Source organism: Octopus sinensis, linkage group LG2 (assembly GCF_006345805.1).
Source record: "Octopus sinensis linkage group LG2, ASM634580v1, whole genome shotgun sequence".
Lineage (NCBI taxonomy): Eukaryota > Metazoa > Mollusca > Cephalopoda > Octopoda > Octopodidae > Octopus > Octopus sinensis.
In genome coordinates, this window is record NC_042998.1 from 95,801,731 (window position 1) to 95,822,989 (window position 21,259).

The 21,259-nt window shown below is 37.2% G+C and overlaps 1 long non-coding RNA gene across 1 annotated transcript in view; it reads right to left on the reverse strand.

Annotated features, from left to right (window-relative positions):
* Nucleotides 1–13,606, reverse strand: part of LOC118762303 — a 17,676-nt gene extending 4,070 nt beyond the window's left edge. Inside the window, exon 1 of the long non-coding RNA XR_004998056.1 lies at nucleotides 13,443–13,606. This is a non-coding gene — a long non-coding RNA (uncharacterized LOC118762303). The remainder of the gene's footprint in view (nucleotides 1–13,442) is intronic.
* Nucleotides 13,607–21,259: the final 7,653 nt, after the last annotated feature.

The window sequence follows — 21,259 nt, forward strand, 5'->3', positions numbered from 1 at the left end:
TATCCAAATTTGAAAAGAACTTCAGCGTGGCGTAAAATAATTATAAAAGCAAATTGCGCGCTATCATAACAGAGAACCTCTCAAATCTTCAGATTGTACCGTGCTGCAGAATATGGCAAATGTTGCACATCGAACATACCTGCCTGTACGCTGTTATATGGCAATAACATATCTGAATGAAACGATTATAGTGTTACTGTGTAATTTATTCGTTTGTTTACACACACATGCATGCACATACACACACACAAACACACACACACACACACACACACACACACACACACATACGAGTAGGTGCTGAAAAGTTCCTGGCTTTGGGTTAAAGAAAATACATGTGGATCAGTTAATTATGATTTTATTCAACATGTTCCCCTCCCAGTCTCACACATTTATTGGAGTGGTCCTTCACACATTTATTGTAGTGGTCCTATAAAAGAACTCTAAAGGTTGGACATCCAGCCTGGCCTTTCGCGATACTTTTCAGCACCCCCTGTATAATATGTGTAGAAAATGCAAAGTAGTTCTCAGACAGATGAGAACTACATCCTCTTCATCCAGGTATTGTACCCCCGGCATCGAAAGTTAGCTATAAGAACATCCTTGTTGAGCTATTATGGAGGTAGAAAGGCAAGCGTTCATTTAGATGGAATACAGAATACAGATTACGAAGGCAGTTTTGTTATAAGATCATTGCATAGCTCCTTTTGTTTTCTTTATTCCGTAATGTGTACTTTGGAAATTTATCTGCCTTTCTACCCCCTCTCCATGCATACACACATACATACATACATACATACATACATACATACATACATTACATACATCGCAGGAGTGACTGTGAGGTAAGTAGCTTGTTTACCAACCACATGGTTCTGGGTTTAGTTCCACTGCGTGGCACCTTGGGCAAATGTCTTCTACTATAGCCTCGGGCCGACCAAAGCCTTGTGAGTGGATTTGGTAAACGGAAACTGAAAGAAGCCCGTTGTATATATGTATATATATATATATATATATATGCGTGTGTGTGTTTGTGTGTCTGTGTTTGTCTCCTTAGCATTGCTTGACAACCGATGCTGGTGTGTTTATGTCCCCGTTACTTAGCGGTTCGGCAAAAGAGACCGATAGAATAAGTACTGGGCTTACAAAAGAATAAGTCCCGGGGTCGAGTTGCTAGATTAAAGGCGGTGCTCCAGCATAGCCGCAGTCAAATGACTGAAACAAGTAAAAGAGTAAAAGAGTATACATATATATATATATATACAAGAAAAAAGCAACAAGAATGGATTAATCCATTCTTGTTGCTTTTTTCTTGTTTATAATCACCCCACATTATTTTATGGTTAATACCATAAAGATTTCTGGTGCATCTAAGTTAAGTACCACATTCATGTGAATTCATTGGAACTCACTTGAATCTTAATTGTTTTACTGAAATTATATATATATATATATATATATATATATATATGTATGTATGTATGTATGCATGCATGGAGATAGATAGATAGAGAAGGAGAAAGAAAATAAGAGAGAGAGGGAGGGAAAGAGAGACAGACAGACAAACAGAGAGACAGGGAGGTTTCTTTTCAATTTGATGCGGTCAATTCATTGAAATTTAATTACAAAGCATTTTCTTTTTTTCTTTCTCCTGTTTTTCTTTCTTTCCATTTTATACTTAACATATCTGTAAATAAACATATTTTCTCCCAAGGGCTGGTGACCTTTGGCCGTTGGTATCGCTTTCATTTAATCATTTTTTCGTTTAACAATTCATTTTCATAAAGTTTAATTATAATGTTATATGTCCCCATGTCTCTTGGTGTCCCCTTCTGTGTCGCCCCTAGTGGGTAATAAAGAATCACCAAGGGCTGGTGACCTTTCAAAGATGTCAAGTAGGATGGAAAAAAGAAGAAAAGTGGGGAGGGTGCGGTCATCACTAAAAAAATATAAAAGAGTTCAAAGTTCAAAGTCCTATGAAAATGTTTATCCTTTTACACTTGTATAGCCAACTCCCATTTTCTGTGTAATTCCATGTTTTGCATGAACAAACATTAAGTATTAGTACAATATTCATAAATTAGGAAAATAAAGTCAGAATGTCAAAGAATAACTCAGTTTATTCCCCATGTATATTTAATCAAACATCATAAATGAGTTTCGCATATATATTGTATATTTAGCTGGAAGCCACTCTGTAGGATATAAATTATATACTAAAGCAGGGCCTACATAAATATATTTTTGAGTATCTTTCATTCTTTTGTAGGATTTTTTCTTGCTTGCTTGGATAAGAGAATTCAAAAGAGATCTTTTTCACGAATTACTTTGCCAAGTAGCTACATTAGATACCTTTCCTAATCAGTGGTAAAATGGTTCTAATATTCTTTCTCGGGTATATGTAAGTTCTGTAAGAAAAACAGCTGCCAAAATCTCAACGTTATATATATATCTATATATATATATATATATATATATATATATATATATATATATATATATATGTATCTGATCAGTTAAAGAGATCAATGTCATGTTATTAACATTGGAGTCACATTCAGAAACAACAGTAATAATGTAATATAAATGTTTGTTCTGCATCCATCATCATTACCATTAAAATAATAATAATAGTAGTAGTAGTAGTAGTAGTAGTAATAATAATAATGTAGATCCCCTGCTTCTCTTCCAAACATTTAATTTTGCAGAGAATTTTTTGATGATGTTGCTCCATTGCTGTCCAGAATTTTAGGTCATAGCTTGAAGATTTGTAAAAGGGAAAGATTTTGAATTTTCCTTCACCAGTGGAATCTTGCACAATTCCTCTTGTCGGAAGCGTTGTCCGTGGATTCTTGCATGTTGGCAGAGGGAATTGTTTGTTCTGCCAATGTAATTTTCCTTGTAGTTGGGGAAAGTAGTACAGTATATAAGATTCTGCATCTTGCAGTTCATATCTGCATTTACTCTGAATGAGAATCTGCTCTTGGATTTTATGTGGGAACCCATTCTAAGTATTTAAAGTCGTTGTTGTTGCATTTTCCACAGCTGTTATCACTACATTCTTTTATGGAGAATTCTGATTCATTCTCTGATATGAATTTTGCTCTTGTGAGGTAGTTTTTGAGCTTTATGTTTGGCGTCCACCGTTTCGTAAGTGGTTGTTGTCAATCAGATCTTTAATTTTGGGGATTTGTAGAAGTATAGATAAGTTTGAGTTTATGATGTGAAAAATGTTGGCTTCCTCAGGATTGTGCATATTGATAAATGGAATTGTGTTTTCATTAATTTTTTCCTTTGGTATCCTTAGCTGTGCGATGTTCAGCTTCATTGCCTTTTTAATTCCATCGTTTATTAATCACAAGGGGTGTTTCTGCTTTGTTAGGAAGATTTTGAACTCGTTGAGTCGGATTTGACGTATTTTGGGGTCAATCACTACAATACAGATACGTCTTGCCATGCTGTATGGGATGTTCCTTTTGATGTGGAAGGATGGCAAGAGTAGAAGCTCAAATATTGGTTGCGTGTCCGGTTTTTTTTTTGTAAAATAAGTCTTATAAAATATGACTGTGTAGTTGTGAATTTTTATGTGAATATCCAGGAATGGCAGTCCATTGCAACTGGATTGTGTCGTGAATTTGATGGATGGGTGAAGTGTGTTGAGTATATTATTAAATATTTGTAGGTTCTCATTTGATTTGTCCCAAAAAATGAAGCAGCCATCGAGGAAGCGTTTCCACTTTTCAATGATGTATTTATTGTAATCCTAATTAAAAGCTCTCTCTACTTCCTCATAAACCTTTTCTTCCAAGTACATCATGACTAGGTTAGCATATGAGGGTGCAAACCGCCTCCTCATAGCCGAGCCCTTTATCTACCGATATGTTTTATTATCAAATCTAAAGGTGTTTTCTTCTAGTACCAGGTGTGTGGCCTTGATGATGGAGTCAGTTTTGAAGCGTTCATGTCCTGAAATCTCTCTCTCTCTCTCTCTCTCTTTAACTAGTCCCCCCCTCTTTGCTTTCTCTCTCTTCTCCTTTTTTCCAAAAAGCAAAAACAATATTCTCCTCTCCTAATCAATGCAAAAAAAAAAAAAAAATCCACCGATTTTATAAATGAACAACGTAACGTCCTGTTTTAACCGTTTTGATTTCGATTTTGTCGTGAGTTCGAAAAACGAACGAAAGCGCTAATAAAGGATTATCCAAAATTCTAACTGCCTCCTTTTTCTCAATATATATATATATATATAGCATTAAAGACCTGTCGTTGCCGGGTCATAGTGCTAGTGCATGTATATATGTATATATATATGTGTACATATTACATGTACATCTATATATATACATCTACACATAAAATACAAAATACAAAGTTATATCTTGATATCGCTAGTGATAACAATTTTTTTCCGGGACGTCCTACGTCCCAGATATAAAGGTAAAAATAAAATATTTCCACTTTGCAAGTTCGAGTCGAGTACTCCCTTGCACGCTCCGTTGACTCGAACCTTGCTTCTATTGTGGCGAATTTACCGCCTCTGATTTGATACCTTTCATAGTCGCACCAAGATACTTTTCGAAGGTGCTTTCCTCCATGTAATTTCTTTATTACCCACCAGGGGCTACGAAGAATGGCGGACATAACAAAACATGGGGGACATAGAACAATATGATTAAATTTATGAGCAAATGAATATTAAAATGAAAAAATGATATATTGAAAGCGATGCTAACGGCCCCTCCGCCAGCATCACTTACTGTCCTTTTGTTTTCACTGTCACCTGAATGTTCATTCCCAATACGAAGACCATCCATATCCATTCTTACTCCGAAACTGTCCTCCATATTTTCCACGATTCATTACTATTCTTGTATCTTTCACCTCCCAATTCTCCCTTTCACACCTCAACACAAACTCATCTATATTCTTCTTTTCCAGCACTGCATATCTGGTCCCATCCATTTCATACCATTCATACTCCTCCATTACCCTTGACTTCTTTCTGTTCAGTCACAATATAAATGTTCGGCCTGGGTTCGTTTTCAAACTCTTGTCTGTCTGTATTTTATTTTCTTTTGTTTTCTTGTTGGAGGGGAGCGGGTGGGTTCACTGTCTGCAGGGGAAGGGTGGGATTCAGAGGGTGCGGGTGGTGTTGGGGTGGGTTGGGGCTTCGCACAGTTTTTCTTTTTCTTTCTTTTTCTCTTTTTTCTTCCTTCTTCCCACTCTTGTTGCATCTCCTCTTCTTCGGTCGTTTCTTTCTTTTTCCGTTTGGTTCTCTTTGGTTTATTCCTCTTTTGGGGCTTCCGCGCCGATTTCTTTTCTTTTCTTTTGGTGGGGGAGGGCAGTAGGCTCTTATGTGACCCCTCTGGCACACTTGTAGCACCTGGGCGCCCTACCCTCCACCCACACTCTCATAATAATATTTCCAGTTTTTATACTGTCCGTAAGTTTTCTATAACTTCCGCCTCCGTCTGTATGTTCATTTCTAGTGTGGCACCTCTCACGCCTTCATATTTCATAATGGGTGGAGGATGTCCACTTTATCTTCATTTCCTTTGATAACCGCAGCCGTTATTAATTCGCCCTCTAGGTGTGGAGGTATTCCCACCACCCTAATTCTGGTGGTCCTTCTATTCAAATACGAGGGGAACAAGTAAATCTTTTCTGTACTCACCACCTTGGCTGCTATATTCCTGGCTGCTTTCTCACTTTTAAATTGTACCATTATGGTTCCATATTCTAATCCTTTGTGTCATGTACACAATTTCTTCTCCTGTCTGTTTGAGAGCCTCTTCAATTGCTTCCATGTTAATCACTTCCATTTTTCTACCTCCATTCATAAATACTTTATATTTAATGGTTCTACGATGGAACCAGTCTCCGCGCCCTGCTGGAGGCAGCAGCTCGACCTCTCCGTTCTCGTCCTCCTTCATGAACTCCTGGAAGCCCGTCAACTTAGCCAGGTCTATCTCTTTTTCTGTTGACTTCTTCGTTATACCTGCGTAGGTGCTTTCCATTTTTTCCACCGCCAACTCCTCCTCAGATGTCGACGAATTTTCAGAGAAATTTCTCCCTTCCATCTCATCCGTTTAGTAGAGGCGGCTTATAGTCGCCTCAGACCGAAAAACGGCCTCCCGAACAGAAAACGTGCGACGCACAGAACCAGTGCGACGCGAAAAACCGCACCAACCGACGTTCCATTCCGCAACCACAATTCACTTTTTGTTCTTTTTCTTTTTTAACCGAATTTTACAGAGCGCAAAAAAACGCGACCTTTTTTCTCTACATTGTATACTTTATAGACAATAGTCTTTTCTTTAATTTAATATTTTATTATCCATCTGGACTATTCCATTTCTGCACGCTAATTTTATTTTTAATTTATTCCCATTCATGTGAAACCACTTATTCAAGTTCAAATCATTGATGCAATTTTATACCAATTGCTATTTTTACTTTTGTTATGTTACTTTAGTTTGATTTTAATTATTACTTACTACATATAATTCAATTGTTATCATTATTTTTATTGTTAAAGTGAAAGTATCTGACATAAAATAGAGAAACGTTTTTGTTTCACTTTTAACACGTATCTATCTATCTATCTATCTATCTATCTATCTATCTATCTATCTCTAGCGGTTCGGTAAAAAGACCGATAAAATAAATATTAGGCGTACAAAGAATAAGTCCTGGGGTCGATTTGCTCGACTAAAGGCGGTGCTCCAGCATGGCCTCAGTCAAATGACTGAAAAAAGTAAAAGAGAGTAAAAGAGAAAAGAGAATATTGCATAAGCATTTTATAAGCATTTTATAAGCATTTTTATAATGTTTCTTTCTTTTCTGGAAACTCGCCGCGTACCGGTAGCTGATGGCTCGTGGCATCGGCACCGGTCCGCGGACCGCCATTTTGAGTAGCACTGATGTAAACGATATTTTGTAAACAAAAATGTTTAATATTTAATTCCATATCTATATTGATATATCTGTGTGTGTGCGCGTGTGTGAATATGAAACTGATAAAGTGATTATAAATTACGATAAAAATTGCTGTTTTATTTTATACCGAAAACAATATATATAAAGAATACAATAAAAATTAATCATATTTTTTAAAATCTTATATCTATTTTGTAAACAAGTAATACAATATTATAGGCGCAGGAGTGGCTGTATGGTAAGTCACTTGCTTACTAACCAGCGTCTTTCGAGTAAAACTTTTGGAAGCTGTTCGCCTGCTTTACCGCCTTTCACTGTCACTCATTCCCACTTCGTTTGTTGTTTTACTCCTGTTTCTCTCTAGCTGGAATGTATTACTGCCTCCTTTACGAAGGATCAGTATGTTTGGTGCAGATCCCACTGATTGGTGTATAAACCTTACTATTTTAATTTTAACCTTTGGATTTATACATCATCAACCAGCTATTTATTTTTGTTTGTGACATGCTGTTTCTGTGGTTAGCACAGTATTTTGGCGAAATTCTATAAAGCAGTAGGCCTCGACCGGGGTTCATACGGCCCCTGAGGGTCCATATAAGATTTCGGGTGTCTATGCAACAAAATAGTAAAATAGAGATCCACAATAGTATTTTAAGGGCCTCTGAAAAATGTTGCTTTAGATGTATGTATTTGGTTCGTATTGCAAGAAACAGCTAGATTTCTTTGTCTAACTATTCTACATAGTTCAACCTACACAAGTCCATGTGTGAAAAACCATATAGAAATTTTGAAAGAAGTTTCTATAAAACTAGTTTTAAACATCGGATGGTTATGGGGGACCACCAGAATAAAATAGTAATCAAAGGGGTTCATAGATTAAAAAATGGCTGAGAATGGTTGAGTATAGATGTCTTGTCTGCTAATGTTTTTCTTATGTAGTTTTGTTTGTGCTGCTGTGTAGTGTAGTGCATTGTAATTAATTCTTGGAAGTATATGGTGAGCTGATCCGAGGATAGGTTAAATATAAATAAGAACATGGGCTATTCCTTTCAAAGAGCGAGTGTAACTGGAAGACGCTTCTATGTTCGTGACATCTTATTTTAAGACATCACGAAGTGATAGAAACCGTATGTGGAAGTGCATAAAAAGAAAGTTTCAAAATTGTGTTAATGTGACACTTTTTAGAGTATTTTATTATGTTTCTATTGTCAGTACGTGAGATAAAAAAAAAAAAAACAGGTATTTGCAAGGAAAAAGCTAGGTGAAATGTTGCATTGTAGGGAATCGGTTGGAGTGACTAGATTAGCCAATGGCTTCGTTTAGTTCCTGCTGAATACGAACAAATCACTCTTGATGATTGGTTCCTAATATCTAATAATAACTTCTTTGATTTGCAAGCTACCGACATTTCGATTTGTAGCTCTAATAGTAAAGACAATGTCTTTGTTCTGGCATTTATCTAAGTGTTTTTTTTTTTTTAGTATTTGAATGATGAAATGCCTTCGTGTAGGTGTTTTTATTAAATGCCAAACCTTAATGCCACTTATTAGAATGTACACTCCATCCGAAAGACGACGGAAATTCGCACAAACATTTCATGTACTGTGAGTAGGACAGCTGGCAAACGTGCGTCAGTTGTTAATGTCAGGTTCTGAGCGGGCATTTCCTCCATAGGCTTTTTATAATTAAAATCCTGAATAAACCAACTATATATATATATATATATATATATATATATATATATATTATATATATATATATATATATATATAGCCCGAATACCTTTGCAGAATGCAGTAGTTGTTCTGTCGCTGAAGTTTGACAACCTCAAGGTACAAGTACTGGGGAAATTGCTCCTTTTTTCGGGTTTGAGAGCTGACTGTTGACAAATAAAAGATGTTAAGCAGCCGTTAATTTCCAGCGTCTTTTCGAACAGCTTGATATTGGTAGTTTGATATCTTGTCTTGTATTTGTCATTAATACGACTGAACATTTGTAGCCCCTCCTAACGCCTAGACGCGTTAGCGCGCCGGGTGAAATGCTTAGCAGTATTTCGTCTGCCGTTACGTTCTGAGTTCAAATTCCGCCGGGGTCGACTTTGCCTTTCATCCTTTCGGGGTCGATAAATAAAGTACCAGTTTCGCACTGGGGTTGATGTAATCGATTTAATCCCTTTGTCTGTCCTTGTTTGTCCCCTCTGTGTTTAGCTCCTTGTGGGCAATAAAGAAATATAATATAATCTGTATGAATATAGCTGTCTTTGTACAGAGGGCTAACTCCAAATAGATTAAACAGATCTCTGCAGACAGCTTTCCTGTAGAGATTTGTACAAATATTACTCCGTGATGATTATGAGTTGAAAATTCAGTGAATTGAGAGATCATGAGTCGCCAGTGTGTTCGGCTTGCAACTAATTGCAGTTCAGTTTAATTTGTTGCCAATCAATTCGTCGCCAGTATCCAAGTCAGAATACCCCTATGTTTATTAAATGGTGTTTAAAAACGTGTTAAAAAGACATTAAGAAATACAAACTTCTTTTGGTTAATATGAAAACGTGAGAAATAACAACGATTGGAATGTAATGTAGAGAGAAAAAAAATTGAAAGCATTAGGACAACATCCTTGCTTTTGTAAAAACTTCTATTTCATTTTCTTTCCTTTACTTTACTGAACACACCAAAGCAAACAAACTTGCGTATAATTGCGCGTAGAGTAATTTTATAGGTTATATAAATAATGTTTTCTTTAATAATAATAATAAAGAAAATTATAAATAACTAAATGACATTAGCTTATTTAATATACTGTTGTGTTTGGGGAGAGTCATTTTCTTATTGTGCCTTATAATTTAACACACTCACCGGTAAAATTTCTACTTATTTCTTATTTTTAGTTTCCTAAAATTTTCGTTACACTCTTGCAAACTTTTCCATAGTCTTGACTCTGTCCGTTATTTACACTGGTCTCCTTTTTGTTTGTTTGTGCACATGTGTGTGGGTCAGTGTATGTGTGTGTGCCTATGCATGCATGTACGTATGTATGTATGTATGTATGTATGTATGTATGTATGTATGTATGTGTATCTCTATATGTGTGGACACATGTCTCCATATAGGTCCTTGTGTGGGAGTAAAGTGAAGTGAAGTGGAGTAAAGTCTCCATTTCATTTGTCTGTTCATATAACCTATGTACCTCTCCGTCTGTATTTAATATATTTTAAAAGATTATCAAGATCATAAAAAAATGCCAACTAAAAACTGGAGCTGTTACTCCTCCTCCTCCTCCTCCTCCTCCTACTACTACTACTACTACTACTACTACTACTACTACTAATAATAATAATAATAATAATAATAATAATAATGTGCTGACCCCCAAGGGTGTGAGACCTCTTTTGTCTTTTTATCACACAGGAATGTTCACTGCTGATCCGCTTGCCAATGTATTTACAGAATAATAGAATTTGGTCTATTCACCAAGCTGCTTCTCTTTCTTCTACTCTCAAGACGGTTACAAAACCAGTGATTGTGGAGCACATGATATGACCAGTAAAGGAACTAAAAATTAGTTGAGAATGACCCCTGGATTACCATTCATACAGGGCGCGCAAAAGATAGTATTAAGTGTTAGCTGCAAACGTAAACAGACTGTATATGAAAAGAAAGAATTGTGGCAGCGGACTAATTAGTATAGACCATTATATAAGGAGTGAAAGGTGAAGATCTGCTGCAATATACCGGGATTCATATTATTATTGATAATTTTAAATACTATAGGTAGAACGATGGCGGTAATGATAATCACTGTGGTTATGGAGGCGACACAATGCAAGAACGTTATTTATATATATGTGTATGTACATACATGTGCGCGTGTATATACAAATAAAGAGAGGAAGAGAGAGATGGGAACTCAGCAACTCTTGTAGGAACCCCACGAGCGACTCAAGAAATCATGATGCAACACAACAAGAAAAGAATTAACGGTGAGAATGAAGCTATAGCCGATCATGGTGAAGATTTCCCGCACGGGACGTCCAAAACTCCCCGCGTCAGGGGCAGTGAGCTGGCCTCGGACGGTTGGTATGTCACAACAGATCACGTACACGGTGCGCGCAAAAACAGACATAAGTGGAGGATGGAAGAGTACGATATACTTATTGAATGTCATGAAAGAGCGAAGCTGGATAGAAGTCGTGGAGTAGGCTGATGTACCTTCAAATTTTGGATGGAAAATGTCAGAAAATAAACTAATGAACTAAGTGAGAGTGGTTAGGAGGAAGGGTTACATTAACTGGAGTAGAAATATCTCGGATTGGTGAGAGTCTGAGAGACCCTGCGGATGGACTACAAAGGACGGTCGGAGTTGAAAACAGGGAGCTAGGAGTTGAAAGCAGAGAGAAGAGCAGACAGGAGGAACAGGGGAATGGCGAGGGGCTGCTAAAGATGAGGAACAGGAATGTTTTACAGTGAACCCTGATACTGTGGTGGGTGGCAGAATGTTCATAACCAAATATAAAAATCGTTTCAGCAACATTTGATAAAGAATAATGAGAGAAAACAAGAAGAAAATAATGGTAAAAGAACGTGGAAAAACTGATTTTCACGAAGGTTTCCAATCAAACCTTGACTTGGTACCAAAAGAAAATGTTAAAGACTTTTTCACTTCCCGAGCATTAAACTAATACATCTGTTCGTTGTCTACACCACCTGTCTTCGTCTTTTGTTTTTTTTTTATGAATTCTCTCTCTATATATATACACATATATAGTCAATTCAAACAAAAACAAGCAAGAATATATATATATATATATATATATTTATATATATATATATATATATATATAGATACACACACACACACACACACACACACACACATATATATATATATAAAGAAAAAAATCCTAAAATCTCAACTTTTTACATTTTCACCGCACCCCATAACTCACATCTGTCACCTTTTTTGTCTCTTTGACGTATGGGATATCTCTTCCAAAGCTCCGCCCACGTTTATTTATATTTTTTATCTAAAAATAATCATTCTAATTGTTTTTTTTTCACGATACTGCTGCTCTCTCGAACACAATGCTTTGATCTTGGTTTCCTCTGATCTATGATATTCTTCAGTTCTTTAAGCTCTCTGTCAACCGACAGAATTGAATTTGTAAGCTCCTCCTTTGTCTTCTCTGTACTACACTGGCCTAGACTTTTGTTTGGGGCTAAAAGAATCAGGAAAAAAAAAACTAATCAAATGAAATCATTTTGATCAGCTTTCAAATGTGAAGTTATTTCGGACAGCTTTTATGACACCTTTCTGCATCAGTTCACCGATTACGTAGTTACTAGTAATGACATAGTTTAAAATTACATCGGCCATTACGCACAAATAGAAAAACTAAGCAAAATTACTCAAATAATTGCCGCACCCTCAGTGAGTCTCTGAATATGTTCAGATGTACTTTTCATGACATAACTACACCATCCCTGATCCGTTTCTAGTTTAGTTTCGTCTATACTCCCACCTTCCTACTACTCCTCATCTCGACTAGCAACATAGTTTTACGCAAGCCAACGCGAGAGAAGGAGGAGTAGGAGAGACAGACAGACAGACAGACAGACAGACAGACAGACAGAAAAAAAGATAAACAGACAGACAAATAGACTTGAAGGCATGGCTAGAAATGCATGCAGCTCTTCCTTAAATCACACCATGTCGTCATCAACAGAGTATTTGATAATGAACATGGGCTTACGAGAGAACCTCTTTTAGAACCTATTAGAAAGAGCTAGCAATTCTCCTTTAGATTCCTCACTGAGGTCTTAAATAAGGGATATTATTTACATTATTTTCAATTGACGAATATTTGTCCTCATCTTGTTTGTTGTTAACACAAAGTTTTCGGCTGATATACCCTCCAGCCTTCATCAGGTGTCTTGGGGAACGTTTTCTGCTGATATATCCCCCAGCCTTCACCAGGTATCTTGAGTAATTCCCCAAGACACCTGATGAAGGCTGGAGGGTATATCAGTCGAAAACGTTGTGTTAACAACAAACAAGATGAGGACAAATATCCGTCAATTGTAAATAATGTACATAATTCCTCATCTCTTAAATATAGAGCTGTAAATAAGAGATATTGAATAATGTAAACATTGACACACTAAAAAAACATGATGGTCACGGTTGGAACACATTTCATCATAGATATGCTTAATCAGAGCAAAGCTGAAATTAAACAATAGCGACAACATAATACATGCGTAGAAATTAAACTTAGTTAAAAGGTTGAACTTTATCATTCCACTTTAGCTTTTTATAGAAGATTAGTGGAGGAAAAGTGCGACGCGTTCTTGGGGAGACTTTGGGCGTCGGAAAAGATCAACAAGCCCCTCTTTTCCGGAGAACTTTCGGGCCGAGGGCGATGGATAATTTCCAAAAATCTCTGGCCTGACAATGTTACCGAGGCACTTTGCCGAGCATATCCGAGATGCATGCAGGACGACGAGACGGTTCTGCATGCACACGTCCAGTGCCCGAGCTTTGCTGACCTTTGGTTTTATGTCGAACAGCTGCTGTTGTGTGTGGGACGGATCCGGCTGTCAACTGAATCCATCGTGAAGATCGCCCCGCCGCCTTCATTTAACAGAGAAAGAAAGACAGTGTTTATATGCCTGGTGGCCTGGCGAAAGAGGTTGTATGGTAGACGTGATTGAAGGGGTTGAAGACAAAGACTTTTCTCTTTGGCCAATCCCTAAGCAACTTTTCCAAGTTTCAGTTGAAAAAGAAAATAAGGGTAGAGAAGAAAGTGTTGTCTTCTAGCCAGTTTGCTGAAAGTTGGATGAAAATGGCAAGAATGGCGCGGGTGAACCACCCTGCCCTAAGCATACGCCTGTAGTTGAACATAATAAAGACAGGAAAGGAAAAAAGACACCTACCCCAAAAGTCGGGGCGCTCATGGGATTTTTATGAGATTTTTCCATGAGCAGCCCTCGAATATCTCCTCCCTATTGAGGATCACACATTGTTAATGTTTAAAATTTTGTTGGTTTTGTTTACATGCAAAACCCTCACAATAACACACACACATTCTTTGTTGCGTCTTGTGCTGTCCATGTTTTACTCAATGTAAACCCTTGTGGTTAATAAAGAAATCATTATTATCATTATTAGTTTCATATACACACAACAGATTATACTGCTGGAAGAGAAAAATCCTAACATCGGGCTAGTATCCTAGCTGTCCTTTATAACACTATTTTCAGGAGCTGTACTAAACTGGGTTTTATGCCTATTTCCACTATCCATCTGTTCAGATCTTCAACGATAGTTCCCTATGCACCAGTAGCTACTGGGATACATTGTATCCGCACTTTCCAGTCTCTGTAATTCAATGGCTAGGTCCGGGTTCTTTGCTATTTTTTTCTATTCCTCTCATATTGATTTTTTTATCATTTGGGACTGTAAAGTCAATTATTTGGCACTTTCTGTTTTCTTTATCTACTACTACTAAATAAGCCTTCTAGCTTCTATACTCTGTTAGTCTGAATGTTAAAGTCTAACAACATCTTGTATTTCTTACTTTATTACACTTTACTAGGTTCATGCTCATACCATTTATTAGTATGTTCAAATACTAGCTTTCTACATAACTCCCTGTGAATTACTCTCCCTAGGTTGTCACATCTTTGCTTGTGTTCTTTCTGTGCTAGTATACTACATTCACTTACTATATGAGTAACACTTTCCTCTTTTGATTTGCATAACCTACATTGCGAATCTACCTGGTTTTTGTCTATCTTGGCTTTTATCTAATTAGTCCTTAATGCTTGATCTTGTGCAGCTACTAACAAACTTCCTGCCTCTTTTTTCAGCTTTCCTTTCTGCAACCATACCCATGTCTCACTATTGCTATTAGCTGCAACTATGTTTGGGAATCCACCACACAATGCCTTCTCCTGCCAGTCAGATAATTTCTGTCCTTTTTTCTGGTTTTTAACTTCGTTATTATTATTATAATGGCTCAGTGGTTAGAGCGTCGAGCTTACGATCGTGAGGTTGTGAGCTCGAATCCCGGACGGGGCTGCGTGTTGTGTTCTTGAGCAAGGCACTTTATTTCACGTTGCTCCAGTTCACTCAGCTGTAGAAATGAGTTGCGACGTCACAGGTGCCAAGCTGTATCGGCCCTTGCCTTTCCCTTGGACAACATCGGTGACGTGGAGAGGGGAGGCCGGTATGCATGGGCGACTGCTGGTCTTCCATAAAAAACAACCTTGCCCAGACTTGTGCCTCAGAGGGTATCTCTCTAGGTGCAAACCCATGGTCAGTGCCTGACCGAAGGGGGTCTTTACCCTTTTTATTATTATTATTATTATTATTATTATTATTATTATTATTAAGTGAGAGAGCAGTGCATGCCATCAAAGTGACACTGAGGTGAAATATACGAAGACCAGTATACCCATCATGACTACCCGTCTGATAAGGGTACACTAGGCACATGCATCACAACCATATGTGCGCGACATGGTGATCTCATATCAAGATAAACAGCGCATGACCTTGTAGGTGGGGCTCAGTTAGAATTTTCTTCTGATTGAGTAGCCCATCCCGCTCAAAAGGTCCCTGAATAAAGATTGTTTAAGGATGTTGAACGAACCACCCATGCTTCCAAAGGTGAATTATCCAAACATCTAAGAATTCCTTTCAACACACTGCTACGAGGCTCCCCCACTACTTCTGCTTGGGATCAGAGATGCACATAACGTCAGCCACTAAGGGACATGCTTAACTGGTTAAGGTCAAACAACTGACAAGCTAATCTGTAGTATTGAACAGAATATTTGCTGTAGCCCATCTTTTATACCAAGACAAAACAATATATATGATAACACTTCAAATCAGTTAAGATCAGAAGCCACGAGAGCCACTGCCTGGTACTGCATCAGGGCATAGTTAAGATCAGAAGCCATGAGAGCCACTGCCTGGTACTGCATCAGGGCATAGTTAAGATCAGAAGCCATGAGAGCCACTGCCTGGTACTGCATAAGGAAATTGAGATCCACTGCCTGGTACTGCATAAGGAAATTGAGATCCACTGCCTGGTACTGCATAAGGACATTGAGATCCACTGCCTGGTACTGCATCAGGGCATTGAGAGCTACTGTCTGGTACTGCATTATTATTATTATTATTATTATTATTATTATTATTATTATTATTATTATTATTATTATTATTAAACATCATTATTATCGTTACTATGATTACGAATATTATTATTACTGTAGGTGTAGAAAGAAAAATTATTGTTGTTATTGTTGTTGTTGGGTTTAATTTGAATGGTCGTATTTGCTTTGTTCTCTGCAGTATTTTCGGATGATATCCTTTTAGTGCTTGCAAGATGAAATGTTTTTGCATTTTCTTTTTACCTAGGAGAAACCTTTAAAGAGATATTGCGTCCAAACCGTTTAGCCTGAGGTGAAGAAAATGCAGTTTACTTTTGAAAATTTGGGGTTTTAATATTTGTATACATTTCAGTTTCTATTGTGTACGGACTTATGTGTTGGATCGTTGAGAAGACATTATCACAGCTGAGTTGGGTGAATAGACATTTGAATTAATTTTTTACAATCTAGCCGTCCTTTCAAACAGAATTTCATCTATCTGTAAACTCTGGCTCTGATGAGAATTATATATAAGGGAATTGTTTATATATATATAAAAAAATGTAATAAGTCGAAACAAATTGTCGGCCTTTTGATTTTTTAATAATTTTTCATATTATCTTATTTTATGTTATATTATATATTATATTCATAGAATATTATATTATATTATAATATAAATTATTGGATTGTCAATTGTGTCTCTCTATTTAATTTTATCTATCTCCCTCTCTCTGACTCTTTCTCTATATGTGTATATATATATATATATGTATGTTGTATGTATGTATGTATTTATGTATGCATGTATGTATGTATGTATGTATGTATGTATGTATGTATGTATGTATGTATGTATGTATAGGTATGGCGATACAAACAGGAAAAATAGAATTCAAAATGACTATATATATATTTTTTTTATTTATGTACGAATTTCTGTATGCTTGTGTGAAAACGAGCGCAAGTTTTCCTATGCTTATTTATTCATTCATTTATGTATTTGTTTATCAAACAGCATGACGGTTTATTTGAAAAATATGAATTATCCATGATACACTGTAATTGTTTTTATAATTTATTCTAGAACAAACCAAAGAAAAATAAATTTTCACCTATGTGTGTGTGTGTGTGTGTGTGTGTAGTTAAATTTTTTGTTAAATCGAGTACCGTATCCCACCGTCAAGCGTAGCAGTTCATCAAGCAGAGATCTATAAAATAAATGCCATATTGAAATATGTACTGAGGTCAGTTGTGATCAATTAAATTTTTGAAAGTGATATCCCATCGTAGCAACAGTCGAAAGACTAAACCCAGTAAAATAATGTTTAAAGTCTTAATGGCTTTAAATTTAAGGTAATGGGTTACAAACCACAAGACAGTGAGTTCAAAACTTTGTATTGAACTTACACTGTATACGATAAACACTATATGTACATCTCAGTCTACTTGACTTCCAACAATTAACAATTGTAATTTGACGTTACATGGTTAGCAGTAAGAAAGATTTCTTTAAAAATTATTGTGCATAATATTCTGAGTAAAAGTACTTTTATCACCACAACAAAACACACACACACACATACACACACACGCATACATACAAACATACAGATACACACACACACACACACACCGCTGTCTCTGTGGTAACTTGAGCTACTACAAATAGCAGACAAACGCACACACACTTAAAACACACATTTTCATCACAGGAAGGACACAGATTTACAGTATTTCAGGAAGAAAACAAAAATTGAGCTGCCGATTTTGACGTATCAGGTATCAAAAGATTCAATAACCTTTCGGCAACAAATAAAGAATGTTTTTTCACAACTCATTTTACGACAAAAAAAAAAAAAATAATAATAAATAATAATCAGCACCTTCACCATCCTCCGTCTAACAGAACTTGTTCGTAATCTCAATTGTTTCGCCCTTGCAGGCAAGGTCTACAAACAGACACAAGAGTGAATGGGCTCTAATTTCACCAATTAATTTGCTGGCTGATCCTAACCCACTGCTATGCGGCACGTTACACTACACCTCTTCTTCGCGAAGAGCTAAACGATTTCATCTTCTTCGTCAGCTCCTTTCACCTCTCTCTCCACTTCATGACCTCCATTTCCGATACCTTAATTTCCTCGACATTGTTGTTGCTATCGACCGTCCTACGTCCACCCTCACCCCTTCTATTTTCTATCAGCTAATCAAATCCTACTCCTACCTTGACTTTTCCTCCTCCTACGCCATCTACACCGAGACGCCATCCCCTATTCCTATTCCCTTTGTCTCCACCGTATTTCCAGCTACAACCATGACTTTGAGAACCAGGTTCAACACACCGCCTGTCTATTTTCATCTTCGTTATACGAGCTGCCCCTCCTCGTACCCGTGCGATTGATCGCACCTCAGCCCTTACACCCCGCCTCCGGAACCCAACCCACGCACCTTCTTTCTTTTCGTGTACCACTCTGCTACCCCGCCATTACAACTCATCTTTCTTCGCCTCTTCTGCAATTTACAATTTGACTCTGCCACTTCTGGCTTATTTTCTCTCCCACTCATTCCTAGTTTCCTCGTCCACAGCTCCTCACTCTGCACTCCCCGGCTTAACTTTGATTCTTTCCCACATCCCTCATACATTAAATGTAGTTGTTTACCACCCAAGAACAGAAATGATACTTCCAATGGGTTTCCTTATAGTTTCTGTGTACTAAATTGTGAGAGCGTGGAGACACATGACCTAGTGGTTAGAGCAGCGGACTCGCGGTCGAGAGATCGTGGGTTTGAATCTCAGACCGGGCGATGCGTGTGTTTATGAGCGAAACACCTATATATTTGTGTGTGTGTTTGTGTGTCTGTGTTTGTCCCCCCCCCCCAACATCGCTTGACATCCGATGCTGGTGTGTTTACGTCCCCGTCACTTAGCGGTTCGGCAAAAGAGACCGATAGAATAAGTACTAGGCTTACAAAGAATAAGTCCTGGGGTCGGTGCTCTAGCATGGCCATAGTCAAATGATTTAAACAAGTAAAAGAGTAATGGTAGAAAGCACTTGCCCAAGGTACTGCGCAGAAGGATCGCAGCTAAAACCATGGAGTTGCGAAGCAAATTTCTTTAACCCACAGCCATAACTAACATTTCCAAATTCAAAATTTATTAAGTCTGTTACTCTTCGAATGAGGATCCAGGATATAAGTCTTCTTTTCCTAATCAATATTTTAAAAGTAGTCCACAGTTGTAAGACATCACGTCTAGAACATCTCCCATTGCTCCGTTCCCAGTCAGAGTCATTCTCATTGAACTGGTTCGGGATTTCCGTAATTTTGGTGGTGATGACAATGTAGTATTCAGTAGGAAGAATCATCCCTATTGTTACTCATCTATAGTCATAGATTCAAACTACTTTTAGTAGTGCTGCCAACTAATCTTTGCAGCTGTTTGATAATTAAACTCTTAATATGAGAATCTAATAACTTCCCCGAATGTGGGACATTGATATTGTGCTTTCTCCTTTCGGTGGCAGGCCCAAAGATGTCGTTAATGTTGGTAGTATGTTTTCGCAAAATTCCGGAAAATTATTGCATACTTCCGGCCATAACTCTTCCAAACTCTTTTCATGAAATTCTCAGTTTCTTTTACCAATCTGTTTTGATATAATATATGGCATCCCTGATATGGTAGTTTTCCCAAAAGTCCCTCATGAATTTATTTATTTTGGCTAGCTGTTTTCTCCATACATTGTTAGAAAGTACATCAAAAGTAGTAAGACTTAATGTTAGAGATTACACTCTGCGGAATGGGTTACAATAAGGCAGTGATATTTGGTGATTAGTAAACTACTTTGAGAGAAATGCAAGCCTGAAAGAATACAGAGATTCTAGGAATGACCTGGAGTGCTTTAGATTCAAAGCTATGTTCTTTGCAATATCTTTTCACTGATGTGCAAAAGTATGACACATGCCAGTGTTAGATATTTTTATTGTCATCAAAACCTTGACTGATTTCCAAATCGCAGAAAGATATGTTTTTGATATTTTCCTCATTGGCCGTGGGATTTCTGAAAGAAAACGAGTTACTTGAAGCGTCACGTCCAGGAAGTACTAGTAGTCGCAGCAACAGCAGCAGCAGCAGCAGCAGCAGCAGTAGTAGTAGTAGTAGCAGCAACAGCAGTAGCAGCAGCAGCACTACTACTAGTAGTAGTAGTAGTAGTAGCAGCAGCAGCAGCGGCACTTGTAGTAGTATTAGCGGTAGTCGTACTAGCAGCAGCAAAAGCAACAACAGTAGCAGCAGTAACAGCAGCAAAAACAGCATCAGCAGTAACAGCAGCAGCATTAGTAGTAGTACTGGCCATGACTCCAGAAACGTATTTTTTCTTCTCAGCAGATAAAAGTGTATGATGGCGTACTTTTTCAAATAGGGTCTGTTCTTGTTTCCTCGGTAATAAATATAAGCCGGAGAGAATCAAACTTTGAAGAACCCGAGGAATTTATTTAGCTACCGGCTACTTGGATGTCTTTTATTTGTAGCTTCACCAGGTATTTAAATGTTGTACAGGTTATGCCACCATTTGAATTTATGAAACCAAACTCCGTTATCTATGAATGCTTCTGAGCTGTAAAAATGATCATGACCCAAAGGTCACAGTCTGAACCAACATTTCTGATTGTGACCTTTGTGTTTATTCTATCCATTTTACTGCAGGGTAATTTTCAGAGAAAGCGTGTGTCGCACAAGCCTTGTTTGACTTTTCAACCTGTTTTTGGGTTGATGAAAGATGTAGGGTCGAAAAACTGTAAGATTGTTGGGATCGATAAAAGTTATGTGATAACAAAACATGTGTAAATACCTCATTATTTATATTGTTATATTAACTGAATGAGTGCAAGTAAAATTGGAAAGTGGGTAAATATAGTTTGAAACAGGAACAAAATAGTTATAGCTTTAACTACTCGTTTTGTTACATAATTTAAGGACAATTCATTGCTGATATTTAGTTGAGAGATAATTAGATACCGCATTATTCGTAGACTGGATGTTTCTATTATGCTTTCTATGAGATAAATTCGTGTTGCAGAATATTCTTGAAACAATTTCAAATTCAGTGAAATACAATACTTTAATTAGGGCATGTTTTATATAATTTAGAAAT